Below are 8,164 nucleotides of genomic sequence, written 5' to 3'. Positions count from 1 at the left end.
GCGGGGCGGGCCGGGGGCGGGGCCGGGGCGGGCCAGTGCGGTCGCGGAGTGCCGCTAGGGGCGGGGCGCACGCGTCCGGGACCCGAGCCGGAGACCACCGCCCGGCCGCCGCGGGACCCGGCGGGGGAGGGGCGACCCGGCCGGGGAGGGGCTGCCCGGCGCTTTCCCGGGAGGGCGCGGGCTCCTTGCCCTCGCCGAGGCGCGGAAGTTGGCCTGGAGGGAGCAGGCACACGGACGGTGGGCCGGGCCCTGCCGTAGTGGGAGGGCCCGGGCCACAGCTGGCTCTGGGCCTCCTGGGGCTTTGTGTGGGCGTGGCTGCGGATGTGTGGGAAGAGGACTCCACCGAAGTGTAAGTTACACACGCTGAAATGCCCAAACCCTCCGGGTTCAGCTCCATTAATTTTCCTCTATGTGCACACCTGTGTAACCACCAGATCACCTAATAGAAAGTGCCGGGACCCCCCAAAGATCCCTCGTGCTTCTTCCCAAACGACTTTTCCTCATAGCACCCCCTGAACCCCAAGCCTCAGGCAACCACAATATTCGGCTTTCTGTCACTATAGATCCGTTTTGCCTGTTTTTGGACTTGCTATACTTGAAATAGTGCTGAATATTCTCATTTGTGTCTGGCTGCTTTCACTCACCACTCCATTTGAGATCTTCCTGTTGTACCTAATGAAGCTGTGGTGAACATTCTGGGAAGTTCTGTTTGTTTGTCTTGGTGGACTGAAGCTCTCATTTCTCTGGGGTAAATAGCTATGAGTGGATTTACTGGGTCACGAGGAGAGCCTACGTTAACTTCCATTGGCTGTGAAACAGTTATCTAAGTGACGTACTGTGTCGCTTCCCTTCTGGGTTTTTTTTTTTTTTTTTAAGATTTATTTATTTGAGAGATGGAAAGAGCAGGGGGAGGGGAGGAACAGAGGGAGAGGGGCAAGCAGATTCCACATTGAGCGCCGAGCCCAACATAGGGCTCAATCTCACGACCCTGAGATCACGGCCTGAGCGGGAGCTTAACCCACTGTGCCACCCAGATGCCTCTCTGGGTTATTTTCTGAATGAAGACAGGCCCCATCCAAGCTACCACCATGAGATATGTTATCAGTGTGCCCTTTGAGCAGAGTGTCCTTGTGACTGAACTTCTAACTTCATTTATAAATGACCAAAAAATCTGCCTCTCAGAGATTATAGGATGTCCGTGCTGTCCTATTTAGAAGACTGTCATCAATGTGACAAAGTCTTGGTAATTCTAGAATGTGGAGATATTCACCCAATCTCTATTTTGACAAGTCTCCCAGGTGATTCTGATGAACACTCAACTTGGAGAACCAGTCATTACCAAAGTTGAGGCATTTGGGGATTCATTACACTATTTTCTCTACTTTTGTGTACATTTGGTAATTTTCATGACCCCCCCCCCCAAAAATTAACTCCAATATCTGTCTTCTCTTTAGACAACACTGCCTGCTACCTCTACTTCTTTCTCCATAAAACAAAGATAAGTGTACCGAGGAGCTGCTGTGACAGACACACAACCATTCGGTAACATTCCCAGCTCTAGCCCACGGGCATGAAGTTGGTATTCCATATCATTTTTTCTGTACATTTATATTTTTCACTCCTGTCCTTTTCCAAGGCTTCAGAACCCACAACGGAGATGATAGAGGGGGTTTTTGTTGGAAGGTTTCAGGGAAACCACAAACTCAAGCCCTGGATCATTTCTCCTCCTCTGAGGGGCCTTCATCCAATTCTCCAGCAATCTTCTAAATCAGTGATTTTCAGTGTATCATCCCCAGACCAGCAGCACCAGCGTCCCCCCACCCCCCCAACTTGCGAGCAATGTAAATTCTCAGGCCCCACCCAGAACTGCTGAATCAGAAACTCTGGGGGTGGGGCGCCTGGGTGGCACAGCGGTTAAGCGTCTGCCTTCGGCTCAGGGCGTGATTCCGGCGTTGTGGGATCAAGCCCCACATCAGGCTCCTCCGCTGTGAGCCTGCTTCTTCCTCTCCCACTCCCCCTGCTTGTGTTCCCTCTCTCGCTGGCTGTCTCTATCTCTGTCAAATAAATAAATAAAATCTTTAAAAAAAAAAAAAAAAGAAACTCTGGGGGTGAGGCTCAGCTATCTGTGTTTTGACAAGTCCCCCTCCCCCCTCCCCTCCCACATGATTGAGATGCATGCTGAAGTTTGAGAACCACTGTTTCATTTCCTAGGGCCACTGGAGTTGAGACTTTGCTTGCTGGGTTTCTCTGACTGCTATTGGCCAATGTGGCCATCCAGCCCAGACAGGACATAATCCCTGCTGGTGGCCGCTCTCTGTTAGTCACTTCATCATGGTCACTTAAGAGCTTGAGCAAGATGCTTGGCCGTACAAGGACCAGGTGCTGGCCTGGTGTGCAAGAAAAGTCTCCACAGATCAGGCCCGCTGCCGTGCACACCGAGATTTCTACACTGGTGTGATGCCTCTTGGTGTGAAGGCCTGCCCCTCGGCGGAGCAAGGGCTGAGGCAAAGGACTCCATGACCCCCTTCAGAGATTTCACTCTAGGAGAAAGCCAACCAGATGTGCGGTCTCTAAGGAGCTGGTGAGAATTCAAGAATTTCCAAGTTCTTCTCTGTTCACCTGCCCCGAGAGAGTGTGGGTTCCAAGGCTTCAGTGAGAGTGTCACTGTCTGACTACAACTCATTTACACCAACGTGATTATGAGGATATTCTCTGGTCAGATATAATGAAAGAATATAATAAAATGAGAGTTGACTCTGTGTCAGTCACAGTGCTTTTGGTTGTAAGTGACAGAAACGAAACTCAAGCAAAAAAGAGTTCTTTGGCTTGTGTAACTGCAGTATGCAGACATGAAACCTAGTTCAGGAGCAGGCAGATCCAGGTGCTCAAATCAGGCATGGTCGGGACTTCTGTTCTTAGGGTTCTGGAGGCTGGAAGTCCAAGATCAAGGTGCCATCAGGGCTGATTTCCGGTGAGGCCTCTCTTCCTGGACTGTAGACAGTTACCCTCTCACTGGGTCCTCACATGTCCTTACCCCTCTGTGCATGGAGACAGGGCGTGAGAGAGAGAGTTGGGCTGGGGGGGGAGATCTGGGGTCTCTTCCTCTTCTTATAAGGACACCAATCCTGTGGGATTAGGGCCCCACCCTTGTGATCTCATTTAACCTTCATTATCTCCCATAAGACCCCATCTCCAAATATAGTCACATTGGGGGCTAGGGTTTCAACATATGAATTTGGGTGCGGGGACATAACTCAGGTCATGGCAGGCCCTCTGATTGGTCCAAATATGGGTCATGGCTCTATCTTTTAAATATAATGATTATTAAATATAATGATTATTATATCCAGGGGGTAGATATTTCTATTGGACAGTCCAATTTCTACCTACCCATGTAGCTGTGTGTGGGTAGTTCTCCAGAACCACAGGAACTGAGTGGGGGAGGGGTGATTCCCAACAGGAAAATCGGGGTGCAGGTCCCAGAAAGGGGAATAAATATTAGGCAGTGTTATGCACTGAATGCATTCCCCACAGATTCATACACTGAAGCTTTAACCTCCAGTGTTTTGGTATTTGGAGATGGGGCCTTAGGGAGGTAATTAGGGTTGGATGAGGTCATGAGGGATTAGTGCCCATAGCATTAGTGCCCTTGTAAGAGACACCAGAGAGTTCTTTCCCTCCCTCTCTGCCATGTGAAAACACAGCAAGAAGGCTGCTATCTGCAAGCCAGGAAAAGAGCTCTCACCAGAAACGGAATTGGCTAGCACCTTTATCATGGACTGTGAGAAAATCAATGTGTGTTAGGCCCCCAGTCTATGGTGTCTTGTTAGGGCAGCCCAACCTGAGATAGGAAGGCAAAAACATCTATGTCCATGACTCTTCTAATACCTGCCTTTTAAAATCCTTTTTAAGTTGAAGTTTCAGAAGTTTCTTAGGTTCTGAGAACCAGCCAGACTTTCAGGTGTCCCTAACCTGAACATCAGGTGTCGCTAACCTCTTGGCCACACCCACTTGGACCAGGATGGCCCGTGAGCCAGAAGCAGCCCAGCTAGGAGTCGGCCAGCAGCATTTGGAGTGGCCTGACATGAGAGCTTTGCCCAACAGAAGCCCATCAGATCCTCTTTGTTGAGGAGTCTGACTTGGAGTCACTGGGAGGGCTTAGCAGTTGTCAAGGAGGGGCAGCAGAAGCCAAAGGACCACAAGAGAGAGGGCAGAAGTTGTGAGGCTGAAAGGCCATGGTAGGGACTAAGGAGGGTTGAGTGGAACAGAGTGGCTGAAAGCCAGTGGATGGAGAGCAGTGTATGCTCATTACTGAGGGCCAATAAGAAACCTGGTCCTTGGCTCTGGGTGGGACCCTGAAACTTTTGTCTCTGCTACCTGGCTGTGTGGCCAAGGGGCAGGACCCAGGAACCAAACCACCAGAGTTTGGCTCCCGGTTCCATCCCTTGTAGATATGTGTCCTTGGGCAAGTTACCCAACCTTTCTGAGCTTCCATTGCCTCATCTGCAAAGAAGAGCGACAACAGAACTGACCCTGAGGGCAACTGTGAGACATGAATGGGATGATATACATGGACAGTGACTCTGATAGTGTTTGGCTCATAGTAATAAATGTTACATTTTTTTGAAGTTATTATTCCAGGGGTGCCTGGGTGGCTCCGTCGGTTATGTGTCTGACTCTTGGTTTCGGCTCAGGTCATGATCTCATGGGTCATGGGGACAAGCCCCATCGGGCTCTGAACTCAGCAGGAGTCTGTGTGAAGAGTCTCTCTCTCTCCCTCTCCTCCTTCCCCCACTCATGCGCACATGCACACACATGTTCTGTAATAAATAAATAAAACTTTTTTTTTTAAGTTATTATTTCAAGGGGTGTCTGGCTGGCTCAGTTGGTAGAGCATGCAATTCTTAATCTCCAGGTTGTGAGTTTGAGCCCCATGTTGGGTGTAGAAATTACTTAAAAATAAAATCTTTAAAAGAAAAGAGAAAGAGAAAGAAAATTCCAGGTCCAGATAGTTTCATTGGAGAGTTCCACCAAACATTCAAAAGTAATTATTCCTCATGTCCTTATGTATTTAAACAAGAAGAATCCACCACCTGGAGGTTGAGGGACCCCCAGTAGGTGCTGTTTCCATAACCATAAGCATCAGAGACCATTTCTAAGGGTGAAATAAAAGACTTTTGGGAACTATAATAGAATGTCAGGCAAGCTAACTGAAAGAGCTTCTGGGGGAAAATTTCACTGGGACGGGGGGGAGGGGGAGAAAGAGGATTTACCTAGTTATTTCTGACTCACGCGTCATAACCCTTCCACATGCTAGGCAGAACAAGTCATAGAAGAGGAACTCCCTCACCCAGGGAGCTTGTAGCCCATAACAATATGGGGGAATAGAGTCAGGTAACAGAGAGAGCTGTGATTGTCTACTCAGGGAAAGCTTCCTGGAGGAGGGGCCATCTCAACTACACATGGAAGGATAATGAGCTGTTAACCAGCCATTGGTAGTTGGAGGAGAGAGTTCAGATACTCAGAGGCATGATGTATCAGAGGGCATGAAGTTTATTGAGGCTTGAGCATGGGGGTCCAAAAGAGGGAAAGGTGCTAGATGAGGCCGAAAATGTGGCAAGACAACATGGCAAAGACAGGTGGGTCCCCTCACTCCTGTGTGTGCACCCAGTCCTGCACCGACATTGCAGATGTCTGGTGCACTACACTTCAGGCTTAGCTGTCTCTCTTCCCAGACTGGGAGATTCTGGAGGGAAGAAATTATGTGTGGAAACTCCGCAGTCAAGGTCATGTTGCCTTGGGTTTGAATCCTAACTCTGCCACCTACTAACTCTGTGAATTTGCGAAGTTTCTGAGCCCCTCTGGGACTCAGTTTCCCTATATATAAAATGAGGATGAAAACTTGAACCTATTCTTCCTAATCCAGTTACCATCTGCAGCATATCAAACCACCCCAAAGGTTAGGGGCTTACAATTAATTACTCTCTCATATGGTTCTCGTGATTCGACCTGGCTCAGCCAGGCAGTTCTCCCCTGCGGTCTCATGCGGTTGGAATCAGATGGGTGTCAGGGCTAGAGTCATGTGAAGGCTCAATTGTGCTGGACGTCCTGGAAGGTTCTTTCACATGTCTGGCAGTTGTTGCTGGCTGTTGACGGAGAGCTCAGCTTCGGCTGTCAAGTGGAGTGCTCCATGCGGCTTGGGCTTGTCAGAGCATGACAGTGGGGTTCGGAGAGAGAGCACTGCAGCGAGAGCACTGCAGCGAACATTTCAGGAGGCAGGACGAGGACGATGCCAGGTCTCTTAAAGGCTATGCCTGGAACTGGGACATAATCAATTCCTCCGTATTCGACTGATTAATGAGCTCACAGGACCTGCCCCGATTCTAGAGGGTAGGAAAATAATCTCCCCCATTTGATTAGGAAGTTGTGCAGTGACAATGTCAGGCCATCTTTTGCAAGTCTTCTGAAGTATGCGGGCTCTTCTTGGCCTTTATCCTGACACCCTCAGCACCAATCATAATGCCTGGCACCAAATAGTGCCTCTTTATTATTTTTCAGTATGACAGTGGACAAACTGTTTACCATTTATTTATGTTTAGTTGCCAGGCAGCCCAAGAATAATTGTGATTCTCATTAAACAGGTCAGATCAATTTCACTGTTCTATTAAATTAAAATTAAGTCTGAACGTGCATGCTCAGCCTGCATTCTTTGTTGTGCATACAGAATAATCCTCTACTTGGAAATGGGGAAAAAGTGAGAGAAAACATATCTAGCAAGTCAAGGAAAGAGTAGTGCGGAAAGAGCACTGGATTCAGAGTTAGCAGCCCTGGCTTGGGATCCAGGCTTCTCCGAGCCACTCTGGGTATGGATCTCCCTATCTGCAAGGTGGAGGGAGACTCAGCTTTCCTCCCAGGGCTGCTGTGAGGCAAAACTGAGATTATGCTTGTTCGGGCATTTGGTACAGGTTAGCGGAATGTGAAACAGGCTGGGATGAAAGCTGGTTGGGCCTGGCAGGTTAGGGCACTGGCTAACAGGTGCAAACAGCATTGTAGCAAAAGACAACCAAAACCAAACAAAGCAAAAACCCATTCCAGCCATTTGTGCTCGGTTCCAGCCTGCATTTGAAAATCCGGCACTAAATTGCACAGGTGGCTCCTCATTACCTCCCGCTCCTGCCCAGCATGTTTCTGGAAAAACCACCACATGGTGGGTTGTCATTGAGCAGACTGGTTGCCGCTGATGTTAGCCTGCTCCAGTAGGACGGGCAAGGTGAGGTGTGCTCTTGGCCAGTGTACGCATGGTGACATTTGATGCATCAGGCAGTGAAGCCCCGGCCTGAGACAGTTTTCCCTTGTTTTGTTCATTTCCTATGTGTTTGCCATGTCTCAAGTAGACGGCAGGCTTCCTGTACACAGTCTTCTTCGTGAATGCCTCCAACTTGCTGATGAGTGGCTTATGCATGCTTTGGGGCTGTGCATTTTAGGAGAGGTGGGGCAGGGGGAGGACACCCTATTTCCTTAGGCAGTGGAGGGTCTGCAGGAGGCTCCTGGTTTCGTCTGCTTGACCTTTGGAGTAAGGGGATGGGACTCTGGCTGCTGGTCTGCCCAGAGGTGAGGCTGTCTGAAGGTCAGCGTTCCTCTTTGTGAAGTGGATGGGTACCACCTATCTTTGGTAAAGTAACATACAAGTATAAGGAATAATTTGCTTTTTATGCTAATGTCTTCTATCAGAATCAGTATTCCTTCTATGAAGTTATCAAGGGAGAGGGGTGGGAGAAGAGGTAGGGGCAGGAGAGGGGAGAGGCTCTTTTTCCTACTTTATCCATGGAATCTTTCATAAATGAGAGAAATGGTGGCCAAAGAGGACTCTGCTTCCCTTCAAAAGGAGACAGACAATGGGTATAATCCCCTGAATGGTGTTCACGCAATTGCCCTGGGGGCCACTGGTCCGCCTTCCTAAAGGGGACATGAAGATGTTAATTCTCCCACTAATCATGAGGATCCTGGTTTTTCCAACCTCCTTGAAACCACTGCCTGCTCTCGTCTTCAATTTAAAAGTATTTGTTATTGGGACGCCTGGGTGGCTCAGTCAGTTAAGCTGCCTTGGCTCAGGTCATGATCCCGTGGTCCTGGGACTGAATCCCGCATGGGCTCCCTGTTCAGC

At 49.2% G+C, this 8,164-nt stretch overlaps 1 long non-coding RNA gene across 1 annotated transcript in view; it reads left to right on the top strand.

The window, feature by feature from the left end:
* Positions 1–80: 80 nt before the first annotated feature.
* Positions 81–8,164, top strand: part of LOC103680167 — a 10,011-nt gene continuing 1,927 nt past the window's right edge. Inside the window, exon 1 of the long non-coding RNA XR_573071.2 lies at positions 81–349. This is a non-coding gene — a long non-coding RNA (uncharacterized LOC103680167). The remainder of the gene's footprint in view (positions 350–8,164) is intronic.

This window comes from Ursus maritimus, unplaced genomic scaffold (assembly GCF_017311325.1).
Source record: "Ursus maritimus isolate PB19 unplaced genomic scaffold, ASM1731132v1 scaffold_20, whole genome shotgun sequence".
Taxonomy (NCBI): Eukaryota; Metazoa; Chordata; class Mammalia; order Carnivora; family Ursidae; genus Ursus; species Ursus maritimus.
This window is presented reverse-complemented; position numbering and strand designations above follow the sequence as displayed.